Genomic DNA, 15,000 nt, shown 5'->3' on the forward strand with positions numbered 1-15,000 from the left:
CCCAACTCCTACAAAAAGCAACAATGCTAAATAACAGCGACGTTAACTATTAGCTGTTAATTGCTAACCCCTGTAATAAACAGCTAGTTGCAAGCTAATCGAGAACAATCGAGAACACTTCAAGCTATTCACGTTTGCAAGGATAATCCTGCCTGTCCCGCAACAAACACAACAACGTGATTGCAGTTTAAATTTTTATTGTACGTACACAACAAAATATCACTGTTTTCTGTACTCCGGTGTTCTCGTCTGTGTTCATATCTTTTACTGTCTATGGTTCATACTCGTAGGGCAATGTTATGTTTATCGTTACCATGGCAATTTGTACTTTCTGCCTCGCGCTGCAAGCAGGCTGCAAGGGCGCATTTCTATACGTCATCGGTACGCCCCCCATCTCTACCCAGAACTGTGCCGGCTGCGTTCCCACCTAAGCGCACCCGGGTAACATCTAGAAGTAGTACTAGGGGGCTAGTAGGGTGAGTTCCGGGTAAGAAAATACCCGATTTTTGCGTTCCCACATACAGCCACCCGTTTGATATCCGTTTGATATCCGGATGTCTCGCTCATGTGGGAAAGGGACTACAGTGACCGAGTGAGTGAGTGAGTGAGTGAGTGAGTGAGTGAGAAAGGGAGGGGGAACAAGCTAGTTATACTCCTGTCAGGTCAATGAATTGCACCACGTGTAGTAAAGACAGAGGACTTTCCTCGCTCGGCTAGATATTGCAGTCAAACAAGTAACGAACAGCGCTTTGGTTGCCCGAATCAAAAGCGCAATTTATATAAACGTTCAAATTACGCTGTGTGGGGAACATTTGGGTTAGTTCTTTCCCCCCTCAGGTCATAAATAACTCACTTTTTTGGACTCTGGTTTCAGCCCCCGCCAGCATTATTGGGGCCACCTGGCTGTTTCTGGCAGACAAGGAGGGGTGGGGCCCCTCGGCACTGAGTGACACACGGCACTCTCGCTTACTTCCCCTTTCATGCATGACTCTTTTCTCTCTCTCTCGCTCTCTCTCGTGGCACACTTGTCATGCTGAATCGTTAGAGGAGGCGGACTTAGGCCTCTCTCTCTCTCTCTCTCTCTCTCTCTCTCTCTCTCTGCCGTATTTTTAGACGTCGAATAACAATGGTAATGGAAAAAAACTAACACAAAGTGTCTCATTTTCCTCCCCGTCTGCCATCGTCTGTCAGCGCGACACGGCCTCTAATTCAGATCAACCTCCTTACGTGGGACCGAGCTCTCTCTCTTTACGCTGGGTTCCTCCAGGGGCATAATGGCAGCTTTATGAAAGGGTTAGATATGATAAAAGCTGTCACTCCCGGTTGAACCGTGGCGGCACCGAAAATGAAGTTGATATCAAATGGTGAAAGCGCCTGGAAAAAATCAAGACGCTAAAGATCACATGCGTGCTCTTTACAGCCTGCTGATGAGAGGAAACACAGAAAGAAACAGACATGCATGATTACGGGCTAAAAGCCCCGGCGAATCCGTGCATTAGTTTCCCTTCGCGGGACGTTACGGGAGAGAGATGAGTGGAATCGGGTCGGACGAGATGCGGAGCGCTCCAAGTTGTCGTCTTCCTCTGGCCCAGGACACGGTGTCAGAACGCACGGCTATTTACATTTCACCCCGCGACCCGCCACATTTACACACAAATGAAGTCAGCCCACATCAACAGAAGAGACACGGCGAAAAGTAGCAGAAGAATTGTGCCATCTGTTGTGCGCTAATCTAATTTAATGAGTAATTCACGTTTAACTTGCCGCATCGTACAATTAGAGCATAAAAATAACTGTGTTAAAATAAGAGCCCTCAAAAAAAACCTTATTATGGCCTTATATGATCTGTAGGGGCGTTCCTTTTTTTTCTTTTTTTTTCTGAATTTATACACTCCTTTTTATGCTGCATATCTCTTGACCTAGATAATGTTTCACCGACTCATCCTGTATTTTGCATTGCTTGCAATGTAAATAATTTAGACTGTGCTCAGTTGTCTGGAGACTTCGCTGTCTTCCGTTTTTACGATCATTTTAACTGTGCTTCTTTTTTTTCTGAGTGGACAGCGCCAGACAGAGCTGGCAGCGCCTATAAGACGAGCAGCTACAGAGGCGAAGGACATCGGACTTGGTGGAGGATACAGTAGCGTACGCTTCTCGGGTCAAAGAGCTCGTCATGCCTTGACAGCGCCGCAGAACAAAGATGGAAAGAGTGTAATTTAGCTGAATCTACGTGAATTATTAACGTTTGAGAAAATAAACAGAGCTGCCAGGCCTTCATGCGAAATTGTCTGAAGTCGTCACATAAATCAAACTCGTCTGTCGGGGACGATCGTGGGCTTACAATGCACAGTGCGAGCGAAACGCCAAGAAGAACAAACACGCCCTGGTAAACGGGCGCACGGATGGGTAATTATGGGCAAACACGACGGGCGAACATGTACGGTGCACGGACACGCTGACCTGCTGGGTTTACGTAAGAGCGGCCAGGGGCTTGGATCCGTGAATGAATAAACGTGGGATGGAGGGAAGCGACGACGACGAGGAGGAGGCGAGGCGAGGCGGGGGAGGGATATAATTACGGCGGAGGCAAGCAGACGTCGCTTGGCCCTACCGATTATGTCTCCCTTTTTCCGACTTCAAACAGTCAGCCTGTTATGGGCCAGAGCAGGGGTGGGTGAGGTGGGGTGAGGTGGGGGGTAGCACGGAACACAGCAGGGCTATTTGGTCATGCACTCACCACCTTTTCCACTTGAGCACTAGACACAGGCCAAACCCTGGGAACAGTGTGAACAACTCCCCCCTCCCCCCCACTAGGTCTGCCACCAAACCACCCCCCCCCCCCCCCCCCCACCGCCTCCTACGCCCTTATTCCACCCCCCCCCCCTCCCCCGAGCCGACCTCAACCCCCACCTCGGCCTCCACCTCCGCCCGCTGCTGGCTGCACTGGGGTGTCAGTTTGTGTCGGCTGCAGTCAGATTTCCCATCAACCCCACAGACAAAAATAAACATGGGCATCCTGGAAAGGGCCCGCTGAAACGGACCTCTGTGCTCCTCCCCCTCAGACAGTGAGCTCACCCGCTGCCCCTCGGCCCACGGCCTGGCCAGAGAAAGAGAAAGAGAGAGAGAGAGAGAGAGAGAGAGAGAGAGAGGAGAGGGAGAGAGAGAGAGAGAGACTGAGGGGGTAGTGAGGTGCAGCAGGTACGGTGAGCTTGCCCTTGCTCTCTTTCCGTTCCCTCCTTCCTTCCCTCCTGCCCTCCCCTCCGCCTCTCTTTCTCTCTGTCTGTCTCTCTCGCTCTGTAAAATGTGGCACTCTGTTGTGGAATTCAGCTGCAAGTCGACGAGGAAAGTTTTCCACTTCCTCTCCGTGCCGTACTGACAGGCACATTCAAATCGAGATTGTGCACACACACACACATTTGCAGTCTATCACACACATGTGTACACATAAACACGTTCACCGATTCACTTCTTACAAACACACACACACACACACACACACACACACACACACACACACACACACACACACACACACACACACACACACACACACACATCCAAGTATGAGCAGTAATCTAAGAGTCTAAGAGTTGAGAGTGCCATCCTAAATACATGAGAGCACATACCGCACAGGCAGACTGCTATAGCATGACACCTAAGAGGAACTCAAGTCTAGTGGTGACACTCTGTCTCTCTATCATCTCTCTCTAGCTTTCACTCGCTCCCTCTTTCATCTGTCTGTTTGACTGGGTCTCCTTCCCATACTCACATGCTTACACAGACACACAAACGCAGACAGACAGACAGGACGGGCGGGCCGGGGACACAGACACACACACACACACACACACACACACACACACAGAGAGAGAGAGGGACATACACACAGACACAGCTCCGGTGGTGTCTGCTCCTAGTGCTGGAGTGTGTGTGTGTGTGTGTGTGTGTGTGTGTGTGTGTGTGCGTGGCCGGGCTGTCTGCTGTTGAGATTTATGGCAGGGGCGTTGGCGTGGGGCTGTTGACAGGCCGGGAGTGCTCCTGAGGACTACATTAACACTGGCACCGGGTCCCTCTCCACCCTCCGCTCACTCGCTCTATCTAATCTGCACTCACCAGGGCTACTTGGCAGCCTTCAGGAGCCCTGCCGCCCTCCCTCTTCACCCTCTCAGTCTCTCTCTCTCTCTCTCTCTCTCTCTCTCTCTCTCTCCTTCTCTCTCCCTCTCTTTCTCTCTCAGTCTTTCTCCATGAGCATGGCAGCCAGGGGGCCGGAGGAGTTGTGCGTGCGTGTGTGTGTGTGTGTGTGTGTGTGTGTGTGTGTGTGTGTGTGTGTGTGGGGAGGTGGGTGGCTGGGGTGGGGTGGGGAGAGTGAGAGGGCCAGAGCGTAGCGGCGCGTCTGGAGTCACAGAGCCTTGGAACCGCGAGCTGGGAGCAGTCAGTCACTGTGCCGGTCTGCTGAGTCTCTCTGTCTCTCTCGCTCTCTATCTTGGTCTTCCTCCTCCTCCCTTTCCTTCTTTCACTCCCTCCTTACCCCTCTCTCAAACACACACACACACACACACGCCACACACACACACACACACACACACACACTCCGTCCAGGCCCAAACTATTCTACCCACGGTGGGTCTGAACTGTCTGACAAGCCTTCCCAGGAGAGGCGCTGCAAAGCTGGCCTGCCTCTTCGTCTGTCTGCCTGCCGCGTGGAGCTACTGTGGGCAAAATGGCTGTCCTAGGAGTCCTCGCCGACAATCTGCTGTTGTGCAGAGAGACGGGAGAAAATACACCGAGGTAACACGATCCAAGCCGGTGCTATATGATTACAACTTCTGGATCTATATAAGCCCGTGACTTATTAGCAGCTAGCAAAATAACCAGGCACGGATAAATCTCAGGGGGCAACTGTTCCTCGACATGAACTCTCCCCTTCCCTCCCCACCCCCGATATCTCTCCCCCAAGGCCAACTGGAGATTCCTCCTGGTGTGACAGATATACATCTTGCATGTCATCGCGTTGGCCATCAAGCAACTAGGAGCGCTCTAATCAACAACAACATAATTTATTGAAATTGCCATGGAGGACACTTGATGGAAGCCTTCAATCACTCTTCATGGCCATAAAAGAACAGTATTTTCTTCCTTTTTAATGTCAAGTAGGGATAGCGGTTTCCCCAGCATCCTGTGCTATAATGGAGGGAGACCTTGAGTCGAGTCAACCCTCGGCCATCTGTTTGACCTTCCTGGTATCTAGTGCGGTTCAGGGTTGGAAGGGGGGTGCACAGATATGAAGAGATGGATAAAATGATAAAGAAAAAACAAAGCCAAATAAGAGAATACAAACTGTAAAAAAAAGACAGACATATGCTAGGTATGTGTGTGTGTGTGTGTGTGTGTGTGTGTGTGTGTGTGTGTGTGTGAGAGAGAGAGAGAGAGAGAGAGAGAGAGAGAGAGAGAGAGAGAGAGAGAGAGAGAGAAAGAGAGGGCTTCTTGATGACGACAGACACCCTTTAACTTCTGACTGGCCAGCATCTCTGGTGCAGAGGGATTATCTGATCCTGCCATCTGTAAATGTCACTGCTTATGTCCCATCCTCAGATTATTAGCGATCAGCAAAAAAATAGGATTTATCCCGCTCCTTCTCCCGCCATATCAGAGCGCTAGGCCTTCTGGACGGTTACTCAGCTGTGCAAAAATGTATTAGCATGATATTCCTCCCCAGGCTAAAAGCTACAGCTACAGACAGCAAGGAGAGAGAAAAAAAAACATTGAGTAAGCAAAGCAAAAAAAAAAAAAAAAAAGGAAAAGGAAATATATGAAGAAAAAAGATCCCCGCAGTAACGTGATACTGTCCTGTCACTACAACATACAATGTAGCTTATCAAAGCAGCTGTCACTAAATATAATTCGAGTCAACGTGCGGAAACGTAAACTGTGGCAGAGGGAATGAACTTCAGCTCGGTGCTGCGGCGAGTTGACGTTTTGTTTACCGCCGCCCCCCCTCCACTTCACTGCGCCTCATTTAGATTGTTCACATTGGGAGCGCCCGAGCCAGAGACCTCTCTGAATTATTTGTGTGTTGAGGGTTAAGGACTTTTTACGCCAGTTTGTGAAAACAACCTGAAATGGAAGGGGCGAGAAAAAGGGGAGGATTTTTTTTTTGTTTTTCCCTCCCTCGTTTGTCTTGACAGATGGTCTTACGTGGGGAGGGAACCTAGAACCGGGGCGAGGAGCCCCTCTAGGCCTGATTACAGGCGGCTCTCTTTCTCACACACACACACTCACACACAAAGTGAGAATAGTTCCTCCAGGCCCAAAACAGCATGGCCATTGACATGAAAGCCGTCTCTGTTGCCGTCAAAGGGGGGACTAATGCCAGTGGAAAGAATCTGCACAGGAAAGAGTGTGACAAAGCATTTCCCCAGTTCAGGACAAAATAGATGTGTTGTCGTTTGGGACCTGGTCGGAATGTTGCCCATGCTGTGTGTGTTTGTGTGTGTGTATGTGTGTGTGTGTGTGTGTGTGTGTGTGTGTGTGTGTGTGTGTGTGTGTGTGTTTGTGTTGGGAGGGGGGCACTTGTTTAAAGTCGTCAATGCACCATGACTGTCTAACATGGCTGTTTGTTTAGCGTGAATGTGCCAGAGGATACCTTAATCCCCAAGCTATTGAAACTCTTTCTTGAAAGCCATACTGTACGTAGGGGTATAGCTTTCGCCTTACATTCACGGTGCCACCTGTTTTTCAAACTCCACATCTTTCATGCAAATCACAAGGCTGCCACTCGCGAACAAAAGTCAAGGTGAAAGGTTCAGGTCACCTGGAAGCCAATGAGCTGAGGCAGTCATTTTTGAAACGTGCCGTTTGAATAGGGGTTGTCCCTCCCTATCTGATCCACCTTGCCCTTATCTGGCATTTTCATCACCGAAGACTCTAGATGTCACAGCAAAGCGAAATCTCAGTGGCTTTTCGTTTTTTTGAACAGAACAGCATTTCATAATGAATGTCATTCAGCATGATGTGTCGCAGCACAGGCCCCACAGCTTTATTGGGCCAAAACGCTGATTTGGTTCATTCTGAGACTACAGAATGGGTGCTGTGGGCACAGAGGGAGAGATGGAGGGAGGGAGAGAGAGATGGAGGGAGAGAGGGAGGGATGGAGGGAGGGAGGGAGGGATGGAGGGAGGGTGCTGGGTGGTGTAGCGTTGGATTAGCTGAGTGTGGCTCTCAATGTTGCAGAAGGGGACAGACGTTCGACCTGATGTGGTTTTGGGGGGGGGGGGTAATTAATTAGTACCGTGGGAGTGAGGTAAAGCGGAAGAACAGATGCTAGCAGCGTAGCTCACCTGCTACCCTGCGGAGTGGGGCTTTTTTTTGGGCGTTGGTTGTCCATCGCCCCTCACACACACACACACACACACACACACACACACACACACACACATGCACATACGCACGCACACCCGTCCAGCTGAGGAAGGGCCAGTGGGGTCCTGTGGGAGGGCTCCTTCCTCCGGCTGGCGTGTGGAGCCGTGCGTATGTGTGTATGTGTGTGTGTGTGTGTGTGTGTGTGTGTGTGTGTGTGTGGAGCCGTGGCTGCCTGCGTCAGCGCGAATGGCGTGAATCACCGCCGAGCCGTCTCGCGTAAACAACAAGCAGCACAAGTCAGCTCACCTTTGGCTGAGCGGCCACACAAACTAACAACATACTCACACAATCAGGGAAACATACACAAACACTCACCTGCGTGTACACACAAGATGCATAAACACACACACACACACACACACACACACACACACACACACACACACACACACACTTACACACTGAGAAAATACTGGCACACTCATAAATACACACACATGCAAACACACACACTCGACTCTGGTTTTTGCATTTCTCTAGGGGTGGATGCCATCTGTCTGGCTGGTCTACAGCTGAGCACAGTCTCACCTGTGCCAGCTTTCCCCTGCTCCAGACCTAGCACACGCACACACACACACACACACACACACACACACACACACACACACACCCCACCACCCCGCCTCCCGGTGTGTGCTCTATGCCACGTCAACAGTGGCGCTGCCCTGCTCTGCCCTGCTACTGGGACATCGGGCGCCCGTAATCCCCATGCCATTCAAACCCTGGCATGACGGATGGCCTCTGCCACCGCTGTCGTTGGGCGGCTCGGCGCTAGCACAATGGGGGAGTTGAGCTTTCTCTCTTGCTGCTGCCGCGCCACCGGCCTCCGTGGCTAATACTCAGCTGGCCCGACCGGTTCTGCTCCATCAACAAAACTTGGTGGGGGGAGAATTACTCTGCTCTGTCAGTCTGCAGCTGTTCCCTCTCTCTCTCTCTCTCTCTCTCTCTCTCTCTCTCTCTCTCTCTCTCTCTCTCTCTCTCTCTTCCTCTTCCTCTCTCTATCCTCCTCTCCGCCCAATGCGTCCATCCGTTTCCACCGGCCCCGCAGTCTTCGGCTCTAACGGAGTCTCCATCCGTGCTATACGGTGCGCAGCTCCGATCTCGGTAATTACGCATTGGTTTGTTTTGAAGCACAGCTGGTTCTTGTTTGTGTGTTTGCTTAACGCCCCGCTCTCCCTGTCCCACCGTTCCCCCACCAACTCACTTCTCCTGCTGTCATCGCAAAAAACGCCTCCTTCCCTTCACTCTGCCCCAATCCCCCTCCACCCCCCCTCGACTCCACAACCCCCCCATCCCCCCCCCTCCCACCCACCCGCTCCACCATGCCGCTCCGAACTCTTTCCCCGCTAATTACCCTCCTCCACTCCTACAGTCAAGACTATGAGCTTCATCATTAATCCCGTCTCTCCCCCCCTAGTTTCATACCTGCAGGCAAATTCATTTTCTATTGGACAAAATCAGAGCTGCTGTTTGAGTTTGAGACAAGTGATGGCGGTGACTCTGCGGTGACGTGAGCGTCGTGGACGGTCCCGTGCGTGCACACACACTCCCACTTCGAACGCTCCCTGTGTGTCCTATCAGAGGGGGTAAGGTTACCTCAGGTTATCTGAACTCTCTGTAACCTGCCTCAGCAAGAGGATGCAGAGGGAGAGCTCTATACGAATACGGGCAAATAATTACAGACAAACAAACAAACAAACAAACCAAATAAGACAGGTAAACAGTTGCAGGAAATAGAGAGGACGGCTGATGATGAGACATGGGCAGCCTTGGTGTGTGAGGCGACCACACAAGCAGCTGTATGGGTCTACCAGATCATCAAAACAAAAAAGGGGCCAGGGAGTGTGTGTGTGTGTGTGTGTGTGTGTGTGTGTGTGTGTGTGTGTGTGTGTGTGTGTGTGTGTGTGTGTGTGTGTGTGTGTGTGTGTGTGTGTGTGTGTGTGCCTGTGTGTGAACGTGTGCATGAGCGCATGTGTGTGCGTGTGTATTTGCTTGCTTGTGCATGAGTGTGTGTGTGTGTGTGTGTGTGTGTGTGTGTGTGTGTGTGTGTGTGTGTGTGTGTGTGTGTGTGTGTGTGTGTGTGTGTGTGTGTGTGTGAAACGGGGGATGGGGGGGATCAACAAAGGCATCAACACAGGTGCGGGTGAATAGCGTGTTAAAGAGCTGTCCATATGTGTGGGCTTCCTCGAGTGCCCCGCGGATGCAGCCTGGCCCTCGTTCCCTTCTCGCGAGCCCTCTCTGGGAAAACAAGACTCCCACTTCACCAGCCAATTAGAAAACTTTGGAGAACAATTGACAAGACTTGCTCTCCGTGTCCCTATTCTCCCGCTCCTCAAGGCTTCATGTTACTGAGGTAAGGGACAAGGGGAGTTATTGACTGTGCTATGCTTATGCTCTTTTTTGCCTGGGCTTGTTGAAAATAATGAAAAGAGGAGAGCAATATATATATATATATATATATATATATATAAATATATATATATTTAAAGTAAATGAATAAAGGGAGTAGTGTAGCAGGATGGCCTTAGGGCAGTATTTTGAGAGCAGATCAGGATGTGCTTGAGAGATCGGTGGGAGCCTCTGATGTTACCCAGCGGAATACTCCGCTGAAGTTTTTCTTTCCCTCAAAAAAGTGCTTGGAGAGCGAATTCTCTTCACTACCTGGACGCCGGAGACATTTCACGCTTCAAAGAAGTTCTCCAACTTCTGAGATGAGTGTGTCAGAAAGCTTTTTAACTTGCGCAAATTAGCTCATTAACAACACTATCTTTGGCGATGTTGGGTGCCCTACAATGACTGCCTAAATGCCTTCAAAAAGGAATATTTTTTTTTTTTTTTTTTTACAAAAAATGGTGCTACAATACACATACAGGGCCACACACACACTCCACAGACACACGCAAACACACGCAGATGTAGATGCTCCGCAGATGACTAACGTGTGCTCAGCGGGAACACACATTCGTGGGCAATTAACGTGCCTGAGAAGCTCGTCCGGAGGGAGGGAGAGAAAAAAAAAAACAGAGAGTGAGGGCAGGGACAGCAGCGGGGACAACGGGGGGGGGGACGCTCCACTTTTCATTTTCATAACACGCGTCACTCCGCCATAGCCTTGTTTTGGCCTGCCGTGGGTAATTACAGATCAGTAGCGTAGCATGCCACAGAGGACTCCCCCCCACCCCCCCTCCCCGCCTCACTCACACACACACACACACACACACACACACACACACACACACACACACACACACACCACCCCCCCCCCCCCCCCCCTCCTCGGACTGACCTCCCCCCAGGGTACAAACGGCTTGGATGTCGCAGGCTGGTCCGCTCCTAATTAGCGCCGACACCTCGGCTGGTAACGGGTCGCTGGTGTCAGAGCGTTGCGGGGGCCTCCAAACCTCTCGAGCCCTCATTGGTCTGCTGGGAGAGGAGGACGGGGTGTGTGTGTGTGTGTGTGTGTGTGTGGGGGTGGGGGGGGGTGGGAACCACCATGGTGCTCATCATGGCATGACGGAGAGGAAAATGAAGGGAGAAAAAAAGGAAAGGGACAAAAAAAAACAAGAGAAAGAAATGCGCTGGTGCGTGTGGTTTATCTGACTGGAGCTCCGTGAGTGATGGGAGATAGGCGGTTATGGCTATCCGTGGAGATAAACGGTCCCGGTGCAGCCGTAAGGCTGAATGGGCTCTGCTTGAAACATAATGGATAGCATGGAGATTGCTGGTCATATTCACTCCTCAATACGTACACACAGACACACAAGCACACACACACACACAAACCATGACCTAGCACACAGCTTGGCTTGCAACCTCGCGACCGCCTGTATGCGTTGCCATGACAAACCCTTCATTATGTATCTGAGAGGCGTTCAGGCAAGCGAGCTGGAGTGGGGGTGGTGTGTGTGTGTGTGTGTGTGTGTGTGTGTGTGTGTGTGTGTGTGTGTGTGTGTGTATGTGTGTGTGTGTACGTGTGTGTGTGTGTATACGTGTGTGTGTGTGTGTGTGGGGGGGGGGGGGGGGTGTCCACTCAAGGGCCAAGGGAGGACCTGCTCATAAGCCGCCTGTGTCAGTGTATCCACTCCCTCCCTGCTGAAACATCTCCAGCGCGGAGATTAGCGGGATATCTTGTGATACGTGATCGCAACATGTGACATCGTCTTATCTCTGGACCTGGACGAGAAGAAACCAAGGGGGGGGGGGGTCTCATTGCAGAGGGGAGCAAGATAGAACACAACAAAAAAAAATAAAGAAATAAAAACACGGCAAGCTAAACCGGGCAGAACGGAGGCCGTAATGAGTACAGTGGCATAACCAAAACATAATTAAAAGCCAATGAACTCCTTCTCTAATGAAGCACGCTTCGGGGACGGGTAAATAAATGAGCTTCCTTGAGCTGCTATAAGACAGGAGTTGAGTGATCTCCCGAAAAAAAAAAAAGAAAAAAAAAAGAAAAGTGGTGGTTAGTTGCTCGCTTGGCGTGCGTGCTGCGAAAAAAAACAAAAAAAAACGGGCGACTCGGTCGCATCTCGTCTGGTGCGAGTGGAGCAAATGGCGGCGAGTTGTAGGACTTGGCGGTGCACGCCGTCCCCTTTCAGGTTTCCCGCCCGGCACACGGGGCGCACTCCTCCCTCGCTCCCTCGCTCCTTCTCTCCCTCGCTCCCTCGCTCGCTCGCTCGTTGTATAATGGGCGGCCCGATGACTCATGCGCTAAGTCATGGTAACTTTAAAAATATTGTGACAGACCATGGAGCCCTTCTGAGCCCCATTAAGCCCTCGCCATCACGAAAAAAGGGAGCGAGAGAAACCGAGAGGGAAAGAGAGAGAGAGAAAAAGAGTGAGAGAGAGAGAGGGACAGAGAGGGTGAGAGTGAGAGAGACTGCGATGGAGGGGGAAAAAAATCTGATTCAACGTTTCCTGAAGGTTAGCAGCTCGCAATCTCCTCCCCCGCCCTCCCGCCCCAGGCCCGGCTTCGCTTCTTTCACACACTCACTCTCTCTCACACACACACACACACACACACACACACACAATCACACACACGCTCGCTTGCCGACACGCCTCGGCCCTAATGACTAAACCACAGCGCGGGGGCCACACCCAGCCTCCAGCCTCCTGCCAACCCGCTCCCACAGCCATCCAAGAGGACTGGAGGACTAGAGAGAAAACACACCACCCCCCCCCCCCAAAAAAAATGGAGAGATCGCAGAGGGAAAGAGAGAGAGAGACGGAGGAGGGAGAAGAGGAGGGATAAAGGGCGAGAGGGTGGGGGTGGGGGTGAGGCGTGGGGTGGGGTGGTAGAAGACTGGAGTCCTGCACGGAAAGTGATTATTCATACATGCAAACTGTGATCAAACAAGAGGGACAGAGAGGACTAGAGAGAGAGAGAGAGAGAGAGAGAGAGAGAGAGAGAGAGAGAGAGGGGAAAGAAATGGAGCGAAAAGGGGGGATTTAGAGAGCAAATGAATCCAATGGCGTGCGCTGCCAATGTTCCTTACATCACACAGTGATACATTCTGGACGCGGAGGAAGGAGGGCATTCCCACGGGAGCAAGCGGCCGATCTCGGGATGAGAGAGAGAGAGGGATCGAGGTATTGACTGAATGGTGGTGGTGGGGGGGGGGGGGATATGGCGAGAGGAACGGGAGGAAATGATGTCAGAGCTGGTTGGCGCGGCCCTTCCCTCGCCTGCTCTCACTCTCTCTTCGACAGAGACTCTGTCTGCCAGACACCAGATCAAAGGCAGCCTCTGTGAGCGTTCTTTTTTTTTCACGAGGACATAAATATACAGAACGTGTTGCAAGCACGCCCCCCCCCCCAACTCACACACACACACACACACACACACACACAGACACACACACACACACACACACACACACACACACACACACACACACACACACACACACACACACACACACACACACACACACACACACACCCCACAGCCTGAATCAGAGCTAAAGTATACACAATTGCAATGACCTTGAGACTTTCCTCTTTGCAATTCACCTCCTCCATTGAAGGCCTTTTTTTAAATGGAGGCCGGCGCTGTCACAAACGTCAGATGGCGAGCGACGCTTACACAGAGGCTCCTTTGTGGAACACATGTTTTTCTTTTTTTTGTGCGCGGGGGTGTCGCGCCCATGAAAAGCCGCCTCTCCCACAGCCGTGCCATTCCTCAGACGGCAGCACCTAGGAGCGTCTTAAAATAGCCCGTGCCGTTCCGCTTATCGCTCTGACACTTTAAACACACCGGGCTTGCGTGAGTGGGAGTGTGTGTGTGCGTGTGTGTGTGTGTGTGTGTGTGTGTGTCTGTATGTATGTGTGGGTGTGTTGTGTGTGTGTGTGTGTGTGTGTGTGTGTGTGTGTGTGTGTGTGTGTGTGTCTGTGTGTGTGTGTATATGCGTGTGGCTATTTATAAACTCACAAACCTGACTTAATGAGGCCAATAGACATCCTGTAGCACTCTTGTATTATCCTTGGGATGCAGTAGCCACTTGGAGACTGCTAAGGGATGCACTGCCTGATCAAATAACTAGCAAGAGCAACACACATACACACACACACACGCATGCTCCGGTCACAGAAATATAAATATTTACACAGATGTATTCAACCAGACATACACACATTCCATCACACTCTAAATGCAGCTGCTCTCCTACAGTCCCATCCATCCATCCATCCATCCATCCATCCATCCATCCATCCATCCAGCCATTCATCCATCCTCCCCCCCCCCACACACACACAGAGGTCTCCATCTTTATAGCTGACAGCATGTCAACCTGACCACTCTAGTGGAGTGATGGCGGAGCAGGGGGGGCCTGTGAGCCATGTCTGCTGTCGTGCTGCTGGCGGCCATTGCTGTGAGTCGCGTGCCGGGGGGGAGAGAAGTGAAAAGGCCAGCCCTGTCCAGCCCTGTCCAGCCCTGTCCAGCGGCCGCTCAGCTCCGTCCGAAGCGGCCTCCGCTCCTTTATTTATGACCTCCACCTCCCTCGGCGCTGACGTGCGCTGAAAGGCGGCGGGGTGACGCGCGTCACGCCGCGCTGCCGCTCGGCTCGAACGGCCGCCGTTCCACCGACGCGCCGATGCGTCTCTGGCCGAAAAAAACGGTGTGTGTGTGTGGAGGGGGGGGGGAGACGGGAGGGAGGCCTCTGGAGAGAAAGCCGTGTTGGCTGCGCTGCCTGAGCAGAAAGAGAAGAAGGAGACGGAGGCCAACGGAGGCCAACGGAGGCCTGGGAAAGCGCTCAGCCCCGCTGGGCTCGGTGAGCAGTGGGCCACGGGCCGCGCTTGGAGCTTTTATAACCAGCTCTTATCTGGAGGCGGGAGGCAGAGGCGGTGGCGGCCATCACCACAGAGGTTGAGTGGAGTGCTTACAGACAGGCAGCTGTTGTTGTTGCTGCTACTGTTGTTGTTGTTGTTGTTGTTGTTGTTGTTGCTACAGTTGTTGTTTTTACTTGGGCTGCTACTGCTTCTCACAGAAACACATACCCTTTTCAGTGGCTCATCATAACTTGACTAACACTTGTTTCTGTATGTATTGTTAAAGCAAGAGGAGATTTACATTGACTT

At 51.7% G+C, this 15,000-nt stretch overlaps 1 protein-coding gene across 1 annotated transcript in view; it reads right to left on the reverse strand.

The window, feature by feature from the left end:
* Nucleotides 1-15,000, reverse strand: part of trps1 (trichorhinophalangeal syndrome I) — a 106,486-nt gene that overhangs the window by 46,497 nt on the left and 44,989 nt on the right. The gene's annotated exons all lie outside the window — the stretch shown is intronic.

The sequence above is a fragment of the Sardina pilchardus genome, chromosome 24, assembly GCF_963854185.1.
Source record: "Sardina pilchardus chromosome 24, fSarPil1.1, whole genome shotgun sequence".
Classification (NCBI taxonomy): domain Eukaryota; kingdom Metazoa; phylum Chordata; class Actinopteri; order Clupeiformes; family Clupeidae; genus Sardina; species Sardina pilchardus.